This window comes from Rana temporaria, chromosome 1, assembly GCF_905171775.1.
Source record: "Rana temporaria chromosome 1, aRanTem1.1, whole genome shotgun sequence".
In the NCBI taxonomy this organism is placed as follows: Eukaryota; Metazoa; Chordata; class Amphibia; order Anura; family Ranidae; genus Rana; species Rana temporaria.
In genome coordinates, this window is record NC_053489.1 from 600,020,884 (window position 1) to 600,034,139 (window position 13,256).

The 13,256-nt window shown below is 43.2% G+C and overlaps 1 protein-coding gene across 1 annotated transcript in view; it reads right to left on the bottom strand.

Moving 5' to 3' along the window:
- Positions 1–13,256, bottom strand: part of STIM2 (stromal interaction molecule 2) — a 116,778-nt gene that overhangs the window by 70,538 nt on the left and 32,984 nt on the right. The gene's annotated exons all lie outside the window — the stretch shown is intronic.

The window sequence follows — 13,256 nt, forward strand, 5'->3', positions numbered from 1 at the left end:
TCCCAAACTTGTAGTAGAAGCCACAAGGACTGGTGACCTGTCTGCCTTTACCAATCGGATGTGGTGGCTGCCTTTGTTTTTATTATGCAGAGTGATTATCTCCTAAAGATATCCATTTTACCTCCAGGTAAGCCTTATTATAGGTAAAAATGACCACCGCTTTAAAGGGTTACACCATCTTTAACCCCCCCCCCCCCCCCAAACGAGGATATTGCTGGACAGTTCCAGCCAATACTGCCCACCTCACCATGACATCATATAGCTTTTTCTGAGATTTAAACCCCCTTCCACATCAAACCCCACACTAAACTTTAGTCAAAGCTGCACAGCATGTGTTTGTGTCCTCTACAGCAGTGGTCATCAACCCTGTCCTCAGGGCCCACTAACAGGACAGGTTTTAGGCATTACCTTGAAGAGATGCAGACTAGAATACTGCAATAACTGAGCAGCAAATTATATCACCTGTGATGTATTTCAGTCATCTTACAAACCTGGCCTGTTAGTGGGCCCTGAGGACAGGGTTGATGACCACTGCTCTACAGGCATCCATTGCCCAAATAGGCAGTTCTTTGCTAAAGCTGAACTAACCCTTTGGTCTCATTGCCCTCCTTCCTACCTGCTGATTCCCGTTTACAGTGGACCTCCACCCAAAAAGGAGAGTGCTCCAATTGTTCACACCCACCGCCACATTTGTCACTTTGAGAGGGAGGGGAGAGCAGGTAGCTGGTTGACAGGTACCCGCTTCCACTTGATGATCACTGCAGTGATCCGAGTACTTCCAGCCCCTCCTCCTTCCCCACGCCACCTTCTGAGACACACACAGGTCCCAGAAGGGAATGGGACCATTCAGAAAGCACAGTGCGACTCGCGCATGCGCAGTAGGAAACCAGCTGTGAAGCCTTCCCCTGATGAAGATTCCGATGCCTGCACTCGAAGCTGAATGAAGAATCGGCGCAGAGTACCGACATTTCTGGATCCCCGGACAGGCAAATGTCTATATTAACAGTCAGCAGGTACAAATACCGTACTTCATTATTATTTTTTTTGCCCCGACTGGAGCTCCTCTTTAACGACTTATCCCCTCCATCCCCTTCTCTTTCTGGTCTCCAATTAGTCTGTCACCATCATCATCACATACAGTGCAGGACCAGCAGATATGTCATTAGAACAATACAGGAATGCTTGCAAGAGTGCCTGCCCACATTCTACAGCTGGGAAGACGACTGGACTGTACCCCAGGTTGTCGCAACTCTAGAGATTATGTATTACTGTGTTATAAATGATCCCCTAGAATGAATAAGCTACCACTATCCTTTATCAGCTTAGGGGGATGGTAATCATTTTGTAACGGCTTGGAGTAAGAATTTAAAACCCCCTAGAATAAGGTTTCATGTCATGTATTAAATATCTGCTTACACAAATTGGAGGCAAGTCAAAAGTCACTTGGAAACAGGAAGAACAAGGTTGTCCTAGACATGCCACAAAGAGAATGAAATGATCCAGAAACATCTCTAGTTACTGCCATCCTGCAAGATCCGAGGACAATCAAGTCATTCACACAGAACCAAACCTTATAGGAAACTGTACCATGTGTAAGGGCTCAATCACACCACAAAGCAATGATGCAACAATTGTATAATATATCACATAACATTAAACCAGGGCTGGACAAATTTGCTTTGAATCTAGGAGCCAGCTGAAAAGTTAGGAGCCAGTTTGTGCATGTGCGTGGCGATATGCAACGTGTGTTATGTGTAGGTGCCCCAACACATGCATCTAGGTTTGTACGTGCATATATGTGGAGGGGCTTAAAAAAAAAAAAAAAAAATTTGGGTGTAACTTTGTTTACAATTTAAAAAGACTTGTTACTTTTTTTCCCCATCACATAGAGGTCAGAAAGTCCTCTGTGTGATGATTTTTTGGTGACAGGTTCTCTTTAAATGAGACATGCAGGGTCTAAAAGACCCCTGCATGTCTCCCCTGTGCTCCAATGCATGTAATGCAGTACAGTTCGCACTGCATTACATTCTTTCACTCTATGGCCAGGGAAACTGTCAATGGGGATCCGAAAGTGACATCCTTCATGTCGCTTCTGGGTCAGGAACAAGATGGGGAGGAGTGTGGATGTGTGTGTGCAGATGGGCAAGCGGAACCTCGGGTACATTGGGGGTTGGCACTTTATACCAGTCATGTGGAAGCAATCGAGTGGAATGCTACCTCCTGACAAGCGAGCCCTGCTGCAGGCTAAATGTAGGGGGGGGGGGGGGGGGGACTACCAGTCCGGTGCCTGGAACTGCAAGTCCCAGGTGATACAAATTGTTAATCTCTGCAACAATGAATGGGCTAACTAAAGCCCTGTCGCCAGGACGCAACTTCTAGTCGCCATGTTGACTTAGAGCCTGGGATTTGTTGAGTCCTGCATTAAACAATGACTCCCATTTCTGAAGAATGGAACTATGACTCTACAGACTTCAATGGGAGCTCCTGAAAAAACATCCAAACACGTGTGTTATGCACATTTTTCAAGCGCTTATAGAATATGTGTCTACGGGGACAAAAACGCGGCATCCCGTCCCAGAGAAGCTTCCAGGCAACTTTTAACAATTAAAAAAAAAGAAAAAAAAGCCCCAGGATTACGCAAATCACCTCACTCAAGTGTGAATGGGGCCTTACTACAATACTTGCCAGACCGGAGACATTTCATTACTATATAGGCACCCTGACAATATTATACCAATAACTTTAGAGGGTTCAGCTGCCTTCCAAAAAACAATGCATTATCATGAGAACTACATTCAACTAATATATGGAACAGTCTAACAAAAAAGCACAAATTAAAACAGATTTCTCAAAAAGCAGCATCAGTGTTCTCCAATCAGAAGCACACAGACTCCGATCCTCTGACAGTAATAATACGTTGGAGCACTTTTAGTAAGCAGAGAACAAAACGACTCACTTTGAGAAACGGACGGCTAAAATACCCAGAACTGCAGAAATAAAATGACACATTTCACATAACACTTCATGTATAGGAAACACAGGATGGGAGTGTCTGTGCTGAAAGTAAACGTTCCCACCATAGAGCCTTTCATTCACATGAATTCAGTCGAGATAAGAGAATGAAACATTTAGGCCAGAGAACAATGATCTACAATATGATCAGAGATTTATTTTTATTATTGGCAATGACACATGGGGGAGGAGGGGGGCTATGCATATTCTTATTGGTTAGTGAGTTTTCTGAACATAGTGGTGGACCAATAGGAATTGAGGTGAGGGCTTGGAGGTCCGTTATGACACTATGGGGACATGCAGTTGTAGTGGCAGCTTTGCACATGCTCAGTTTTCAGTGAGTTTCTAAGCAGAGTATTCCCTCCCTATCACGTCTGAGTAGCCCATGAAACTATAGTGTCACACATGTGGGTGTATACACAGTGGTAAATGACAGCCACTCCCCCCCCCCCCCTCCATGTCCACTAACCAGCTAAACACAATGGGGGTGGGATATTACATGTAGATTAACCACTTCCATACTGGGCCTATTCTGGCACTCATCTCCTACATGTAAAAATCATAATTTATCATTTCTTTGTTAGAACATTACTCAGAACCCCCAGACACCCTGGGGAATACAATGGCGGTCATTGCACCTTTTTTATGGGGGAAAAACTGTTTCATGAATTAGAAACAAAAAAAACGAAATAAAAGGCTGAAAAGCATCAGATCAAAAAATAAATTACAGATCTGATGATGCTTTCCAGCCGAGATCACCATTTTGTTGATATCTGCAGCCCTGACGTGATGACATAGCGTCACGCCGATGGGCATAGAGATGACTGGTGACCATCTGGTTCCCGCTGGCACGGGAGAGCCCAGAGAAGCACTGAGGGTGGCGGGAGAGATGTGCCCCCCCCCCCTGTCACCTGTAAGAACGATCAAGCGGTGGAACTGCCGCTATGATTGTTCTTACGGTGCACAGAAATCGCTAGCAGAAAAGAATGATATCTGAATGATGTCTGCAGCTGCAGGTATCATTCAGATATCGCCACTGAAAGTCAAGGACGTCATGTGACTTACTGCGGACGGTAAGTGGTTAATAATGGCTTCACCTTCCTCTTATTCTAAGGCAGATCATACTCGGTGGAATTTTTTTTCCTGCAATCCGTGATAGAAATTTGAACGATTTTCCCATCAACACAGAAAGCGCTGACAGGGGAACACATCCTGCTGAGCAATTGTCTGCTCCTGGCAAGGGGCAGGAGAAGCTGTCCTCGCCAGGGGAAAACTTATTACTAGCGGGCTTTAGCAGCTGCTAGTAATAATCGCAAGAGAATCGGGCAGGCTGGTTGTACCCAAGTTGATCGATCAGGCTCATTAACGGCTCAAATCTCGGCCAGCTCCTGCAGAACCGGCTGAGATTGGAACTGTGTATGGCCAGCCTAAGACACATGCTGCAGGGATATGACAGCCTGTGACTGGTAGAAATACAACCACAGCATGTGAAAAATAAAAAGATTTAATTTCAAATATACATTTGTATGACAATTTAAAAACATTTTGTCAAAGCGGGAGGTCCATCCGAATTTTTTTTTTTTAAAAAGCCTGCAGCTACAAATACAGCAGCTGCTGACCTACACTTACCTGTTCAGCGCGCCTGTGGTGTCGGCAGCCGAGCAATCGCTTGTCTCTCGGCTTCCATCACCGCCATCCTCTGTGAGGGAATCAGGAAGTGAAGCATTGCGGCTTCACTGCCTGGTTTTCTACTGCACATGCGCGAGCGGCGCGGCCTGTCCTCGCTGGTCCACACTGTCTCCTGGGACCTGTTTCCCAGAAGAAAACGGGGGGACGGGAGGGGGCATGACTCCCGCGGGAGTCTATTCACGTAAGTGGGTGCAAATACATGTATTATACAGGTATCTGCACCCCCCACCCCCCTCCCCCCTGAAAGGTGCCAAATGTGACAGCCGAGGGGTGGAGGGTTCCGATAAGTGGAGGTTCGCTTTTTGTGTGGACCTCCGCTTTAAATAATTTTTACGCTGTATCCCAAAAACTGTTTATTTTGAACATATTACCAGCAGAGACTAGAAGCTCCCCTGCTTCCGTTTCCCTGCAGACAGGCTGGGAAAGAGCTGGGTTATGTGACAGTTGTATACAGATTAGGAAAAAGGTTCTTAGATGTTTTTAATTTCAGTGTCATCATCCATATAAAGAAATAGAAGAGAAAATGTCAGTTAAACAGCGTGTGTTTAGTATCACTCATGATTTCACATATGTAACGTTTACAATCAGGCTACACATTGTAGCTTCATCATAACATCTCACATAGCATCCTGTGGTTATTTCGATAAGGTCTCATGCACACTGCAGCTCAAAAAAAAAAGGCTGCTTTTACAGGCATTTGAACTTTTATTCTGCCTAAAAGCTTGTGGTTTTTCGTGCTTTTCTGCACGTTTGTATTGTTTGTATTTTCTAACCCTCCCCTCAGCTAATTTTTCCTATTTTGTGTGTGAGAGCCTTTTGTTGCTTTTTTTGGGCACTTATGTCTTTCTGCTCGAAAGCTCCTCTCAAAAACATGCGTATGATTTGCCTGTAAAAGCATATGCCTTTAAACTCCTGAAAAAGCCATAGGGCCAGATTCTCGTAGAACGCTATATCTTTGTGGCGGGTGTAACGTATCCGATTTACGTTACGCCTCCGCAACTTAGACGAGCAAGTGCTGTATTCTCAAAGCACTTGCTCCGTAAGTTGCGGCGTAGCGCAAATCGGCCGGCGTAAGCCCGCCTAATTCAAATGTTGAACGGGGGGGGGGGGGGGGGTGTTTTATGTTGATGTGCTGTGACCCGACGTGATTGACGTTTTGCACTTACGCGTGGAATATCCCAGTGTGTTTTGCGGCAAAATACGCCGCAAGGACGTATTGGTTTCGACATGTACGTAAATGACGTCCAGCCCCATTCGCGGACGACTTACGCAAACGACGTATCATTTTCAAATTTAGACGCGGGAACGACGGCCATACTTAACACTGGTACGCCGCAGTTATGCCACATATAGCAGGGGCAACTTTACGGCGGGAAAAGCCTAACGTAAACGGCGTATCTGTACTGCGTCGGCCGGGCGTACGTTCGTGAATTCGCGAATCTAGCCGATTTACATATTTCGAAGCGTAAATCAGCTTACACGCCCCTAGCGGCCAGCGTAAAAATGCACTTAAGCTCCGACGGCGCAAGACACTTACGCCGGTCGAATAGAATAGAAATCTATGCGCAACTGATTCTAAGAATCAGGCGCATAGATACGACGGCTCGGATTCGGACTTATGACGGCGTACATGGCTCTACGCCGTCGTAAGTCCTCTAAGAATCCGGGCCATAGTGTGCATGGACACATTAGCCAACATGGAGGGGAGTTTCTAGGCAGAAAAAATAAGATCTAAAAGAATAAAAACTCAAAAGCCGGTAGAGGCAGCTTCTTTGAGATGTAGTGTGCCTGAGCCCTCAGAGGAAATCTTGGAGGTAATGCCCCAAATTACGTGTACAGTTTACAGCATTACAAGAAGAAAATTAACTGGAAGAAATTCCAAAACATTTATCTCCAACGTACGCACTTATATGAAAAAGGAAGGAAATATACAATAGGTCTCTCAGCGAGCACACATCAACTTAACCACCGGACCATATTGCTGGTCAAAGACCAGAGCACTTTTTGCGATTCGGCACTGCGTCGCTTTAACTGACAATTACGTGGTCGTGCGACGTGGCTCCCAAACAAAATTGGTGTCTTTTTTTCCCACAAATAGAGCTTTCTTTTGGTGGTATTTGATCACCTCTGCGGTTTTTAGTTTTTGCGCTATAAACAGAAATAGAGCGACAATTTTGAAAAAAAAATTATTTTTTTAACTTTATGCTGTAATAAATATCCCCCAAAAATATAAAAAAAAAAAATTTTCCTCAGTTTAGGCCGATGCGTATTCTTCTACATATTTTTCGTAAAAAAAAAAAAAAAAAAAAAAAAAGGCAATAAACGTTTATTGATTGGTTTGCGAAAAAGTTATAGCGTTTACAAAATAGGGGTATTTTTATGGCATTTTTATTAATATTTTTTTTTACTAGTAATGGCGGCGTTCGGCGATTTTTTTTCGGTACTACGACATTATGGTGGACACTTCTGACATTTTTGTAACCATTGCCATTTTTATAGCGATCAGTGCTATAAAAATGCATTGGATTACTATAAAAATGCCACTGGCAGTGAAGGGGTTAACACTAGGGGGCGGGGAAGGGGTCAAGTATGTTTCCTAGGTGTGTTCTAACTGTAGGGGGGGTGGCCTCACTATGGGGAAATCACAGATTTTCTGTTCATACAGTGGCCTGCGAGAGAGCAGACGTACAGCTACGGGCTCTCGTGCAGGAGCACCGGCCTACCGCCGTAAAACGATGTAAAGGAATTTTTATTTTATTTTTAAAACAACAAACATGTTATACTTACCTCCACTGTGCAGCTTGTTTTGCACAGAGTGTCCCCGAACCTGGTCTTCTGGGGTCCCTCGCCGGCTGTCTCGGCTCCTCCCCGCAAGAACTCATCACCTTCATGCGAGCGTAGCTCGCATGGTGATGAGTTCTTGCGGGCGCGGTCCTGTGCTACAGCCGGCGGCCATGGCCGGTCACTAACACTCGGCCCGGGCGCGCTGCGTCATTGGATGCGATTGACAGCAGTGCCAGCCAATGGCTGCGCTGCTTTCAATCAATGAATGAGCCGAGAAGCCGACCAAGAAGCCTGCACATTCACAGCGCGGGACTTTTAGAAGACTCAGGTAAGTAAAGGGGGTTTGGGGTGGGGCGCTAATGCTGAGCTGTTTTTTCACCTTAATGCATAGAAATGCATTAAAGTGAATGTCACAATGTAGAGAATAGGATTTCCTATCATCTGTGCCCAGTCTTGCCACACATAGTTAATCCAGCTCTGAGCAATCCACTTTTATTGTTCAGTGAAAATTAACAGACTTCCAGATAAAAACCTGTCTAAATAAAAAGTCCTTTCCGTTCCCTTGCTTCGAGTGACAGAGTTTTTACATATCTCGTGCACTAGCTTGGACACATGCACATTCCTGGATGTTTATCATAATATGGGGGGTGATCCACAGTTCATTGTGAGAGGTAATGTATGTCACTCGAAGCAAGGGGACGGAAAGGACTTTTTATTTAGACAGGTTTTTATCTGGAAGTCTGTTAATTTTTGGGTTTACATCCACTTTAAGGTGAAAAAAACGTTTACCTTTACAACCCATTTAATGTTACAACAATCAATGTTCCAACGCTTACGGAATATTTCAGATTTGCACTCATTACATACCATAGATTTCTCATTCATAAAGGTCCAAGTGCCGTTTGATTAAAAAAAAATCCTTTTAGGTGAATAATTGTACTTTTTAATCCTGTTAGTCTTCAAGAGGTAATATTTAATATTGAACATAAAATTATTTGCGCTTTTTAAAATTGGGATTGATTTGACATCTTTGGACCTCATTTTGTCCCCCCTTTAATGGTTTAGCCCTGGCTTACACCAGAGCAATTTGACATGCAACTTTACAAGCGTTATTTTGATAGCACCTGACTTGCACACAAAAAAGAAAAGATTTTGGGGGGGGGGGGGGGGGGGAAGTAATGCCTTTCCTCTTCACTTCTTTCACACTGCTCAGTTGCAAAAAGCTGCTAAAAAACACATATGCATTTTTGCTGTTTTCAGTACATTTTGCACCATAAATGCAGCATGCAGGACATTTAAAAATGCAATTGACTGGTGTGAAGAGTTCCATAGGATTTAATAGTCCTGCTTTTTTCTTCTACTTTTGACATTTAGTAAACAGACGAAAAACTGATTAGTGTGAACGTGTCCCTTACATATTTTATTTAAGACTAAAAGGTTTCATCTAAAGAAGTTTTTACAAAACCTCACACACCTCACACACCTGCTCCAAGGTGTACAGGTGTTTGGATTCCCATCTATAACAAGTTGCACACGTTTAACGGGAACGACACATCTGATGACACAAGACTGGAAAACTATTGCAGGGAAGGTTGGCTTCAACATATGTCAGGACACGAGGCATAAAATATAGTTTACTGGGTCCTAATTATGGACAAAGAAAAAATGATCTAATAGAATCAACATGTAATAAAACTGTCCTATATAGTTCTATGTATATCGACAGATCATAGATATTATGTACGGCAATGTTTCCCATCTTCTCCATAGATTTACTTTAATGCTTTACAAAGACTCACTTCAGTTAAAGTGGTTCTAAAGTCCTGTTATTAAACCCAAGACCCTGCATTCACTATATCTGGACGCCCACAGTACACCCTCCCAAAAACAAAAAGTTCTCAAAACACACCACCAGGAGATGGATTGGGGACAGTGGAAGGATCAGAGAAGACAGGATCAAACAGCCTTTACATGGGGAGGATTAAGCCCTTAGTCCCACAGTGAGTATAAAAAGCATGCTTTACTGCATATACACACTGATTTTACTGTTGTGGGTTTAGTAACACTTTAATGCATTCTCTGCATTAAGGTAAAAAACCTTCCACTGTATCCCCCCCCCCCCCCCCCCCTCCTAATATTTATTAGATTCCTGTATCAATCCAGTGCTGTGTCTGGCTGCAGGTTTTCTCTCCCTTGTCTCACAGACTTTACAGAGAACAGCAGTAGACATTGGCTCATAGTGATGTCAGTCAAATCTAGTAAACAAAGTGAGAGGTGGGGTCAAAATGCACTGTGTGCATCTATGGACACACACAGCCCGACTCAGAAGCGAGCCCACATGTCTGCTTCCATTTCAAACAGTTTGCCATGGAGACAGACAGAGCCAAGATTACCTCCTTTTCTGGGGTCCCCCGTTGGCAATGGGTGGGTCTGTGCAACATTATTGCAGAGCAGGCAAGTATAAACCGGTTTATTATTTTTATTTGAAAATTTGACTTAATCACTTGAAATTAAAATATGCACTACTTTTTAGAGCATGGAGATTACCTAAGATTTCATTACCAGTACAAATAAAATAATGGATTTGTCCTACAGATGTATTAACTTTTGTAAGTGTTGGAAGAAAGACAATACGCAAGTTAAAATGTCTATTTGCAGACATACGGTTGGACCCTTTGTGATGGAGCAATCAAAAGCATACTCTAGTCTAGACTCACATGGCAAGCCATATTTATTCACATTCATGGCCAATGGAAGGATGCACTTAGTGGGCACAGTTGTTGCCCTTTTTCAAGATCATTTCTGAGCATGCTGATAAACAGCTGTTTGGATGCCTGGAAATTCACTTAATATATGAGTCACCTTGCCTTCAATGTCCCAGATCTATGGTGCTGGTTACTGCATTGTTGGATGAAAGCCTCCAGGCACTTCAGGAACCACAAATAAAACGTTTTTTAACCTACGGTTTTGTCAGCCACTCGGTTAGGGGACAAAAAAAAAAAAAAAAAAAGAGGAAAAATGAATGGTATGCTTCAAGGGCCTGTTCCAACTGTGCAGGTTTTTTTGAATCAATGCCAGTCACTGCAAATCCGCCATTTCTCCATTTACAGCACAAAGCTAGTTTGATGTGTGGGGAGAAAAATGCAGACATGTCGCAGAGCACATTGGATGACACCGCAGAGCAATGTGTTACAGTTTGAAGACTGAAATCCTGAGAAATTGGGACAATCGGACAATCCCCAGTCAGTGGTACAGAAGAGAATATGCATTCAGACGTGCTCACTGCTCTGTCAGAGGTGATAAGGTGAAAGGAATTCTCTTTAAATCCTGGTTTTATTGCATTACGCCCAATGAAAAAAAAAAAAAAAAAAAATCAAACTAATTGTTGCCATGAAGGAGCGGACGTCACAGAATGCTGAACTAAATGGGGAATTCCATAGATATCTATAGGCAGCCTCTCAAAAAGAAACATTTCCCACTGACATCACTGGACCAAACAAGTAGGTAATTTGTATATTATTTAAAGCAATTTTATTTTTTAAAGCATTGTAGCTGCTGACTTTTAATAAGCACACTTACCTGTCTAGGGTGCCCGTGATGTCACCCCAAGGCCGATCCGTCCTTTGGACCGGGTGTCGGCGCCGTCATTCATACTAAGGGAAACAGGCAGTGGAGCATTGCGGCTTTACTGTCCGTTTCCTACTGCACATGTACGAATTGCGCAGCTCTTTGTGAATGGCCGGCTGCCTTCTGGGACACACACATGTCCCAGAAGACAGCGTGCCTCCATTCCCCATTTTCACCTGGTGATCAAGCGAGTAGAACACTTCTAGTCTTAAGCCTCGTACACACGAGATGATTTTGGGGTGACCGTTCATCCGTTTTTTGTTGCATGCTAGTCTTATGTCGGAAGTGAAGAGGTTACTCACCATACAAAAATTTTCGTACAACAAAATACAACTTCAGAAGTGATGTCAAGTGTTGAATAGTTTTGTATGTATTCTTTTGTTTGAGCATGCGTAGTCTTGCACAGAAAACATACTAATTAAACAAAAATCAGACGTTGAGTTCACGTACAACAAAAAAAATGTATAGTCTGCACATCCAGCGTTTGTCGGACAAACAATCGGAAATCGAACGCACCATACGAATGATCTGATAAATCAGCAGATTGTTCTGATTAAATTTTACTTGCGATTCCGTATCGTGTGTACGGGCGTTTAGACAGCCCAAAGATTAGTTTTTAGCGTTCAGTGGGTTAAACCAAAATAAACCGACTCATTCCTTCATCCACATACTCGATTTTCCCATCAACACACTCCCCGCTGAGCTATTGTATTCTGACAACGGGGAGACTTCCCTGCAGTTACAGCAAAAGGTTTTTTTCTTTTGAGATAAAGGTTTTACATAAACAGAATAGAATGCTGGTGTTCTGTATACTGCACTCCAGCACCATGGGGCGCATTGTGATACTGGTGCTAAAGTGCCACTAAACTTACATCCTAAATACTAATAAATGTTGTATTACATGCTGTATTCGGCAAAAACCTGGTTGATCCTTCTCTCTCTCCACCTTCTACCCAAGTCCTAATGCACCTAGGGATTTTGCAGAAGAGTGTTGACGGCTCTGCACATGCTCAGTTTTCAGCAAGTTTCTATGCAGAGAATTTTCTCCCCATCACATCTGAGCAGCCCATGTGTCCAGCTTTCCTGCTTGTGTGAGAATGAATTTCAGCCTCTCACACATACAGACATGCCACAGGATCTACAGGACCTGGCAGAGCTGCACAAAATCACCATGGATCTGGCAGAGACCCGCAGCTTGTCCACACAAGTGCAAAATGTTGACCTAAGGAGGAGGTGCAGGAAACTGACAAAGAAGAACACTGGGGTGGAAGGATGGCAACGATGGACAAATATGCGTTTCTTATTTTACATACAGAAACCATTACCAAGGAATAAAATAAAAATATATATATTATTAGCTAGGTAGGGGTGAAATTCCTCCAAGTGCACAGTTGCTACATTATCTGTAATAATTAGAAAAAGAATCTCATACCAAGTTAAGCCATTTTATCTTTATATAATGAACACATTATTAGGGATAAAGAAAGGTTTCATCCTAAAAGAACATGCTGTTCCCAATGCCAAATAGCAAAGCTCTTCAATATTATACTACCATTAAAGGGAATACACCTAATTCAATTCCAAGTAAGCCGTCTGCACAGATTAGAAGCCCACAAATTAGAACATTCTTTTTTGTTCATCCAACCGTCCTTTATGTAAAGTTCCTGACAAATATCAGGTAGCAGGTAACCAAGGCAATGAGGGAAAAAATGGACCTTGCCGCACAATTGAGCCCAAGCGATGTCACACCTTGTATCCGGTACACACTCGCTCTCGTCTCCAACCCATGGAAGGTCTCATTCACTGCCAGAAGGGTCTCCAGCACCCACGCCCCAAGTTTTGTGAACAATATACAACATCCACCATGTGATGGAAACCCAAGAGAGTAGTATCTACAATATACAAAGTAAGAAGTTACACGCTACATGTGATGCAGCAAAAGGCCATTACAATAATCTGTTGTATGCTACAAAAAACTGTTGGGCTGACATTCTTGAAAGGACGCAACAAGTAAAAAGAGGCAATTAGAGACCAAGAGACTTTTGTATTATTACTGGAGACGATCATATCACCAACCTGCTACAAGAATAAACTCCAAGACACGTCCCTTTCTGCATTGCATGGTATGTAATGGAGCCCAACTC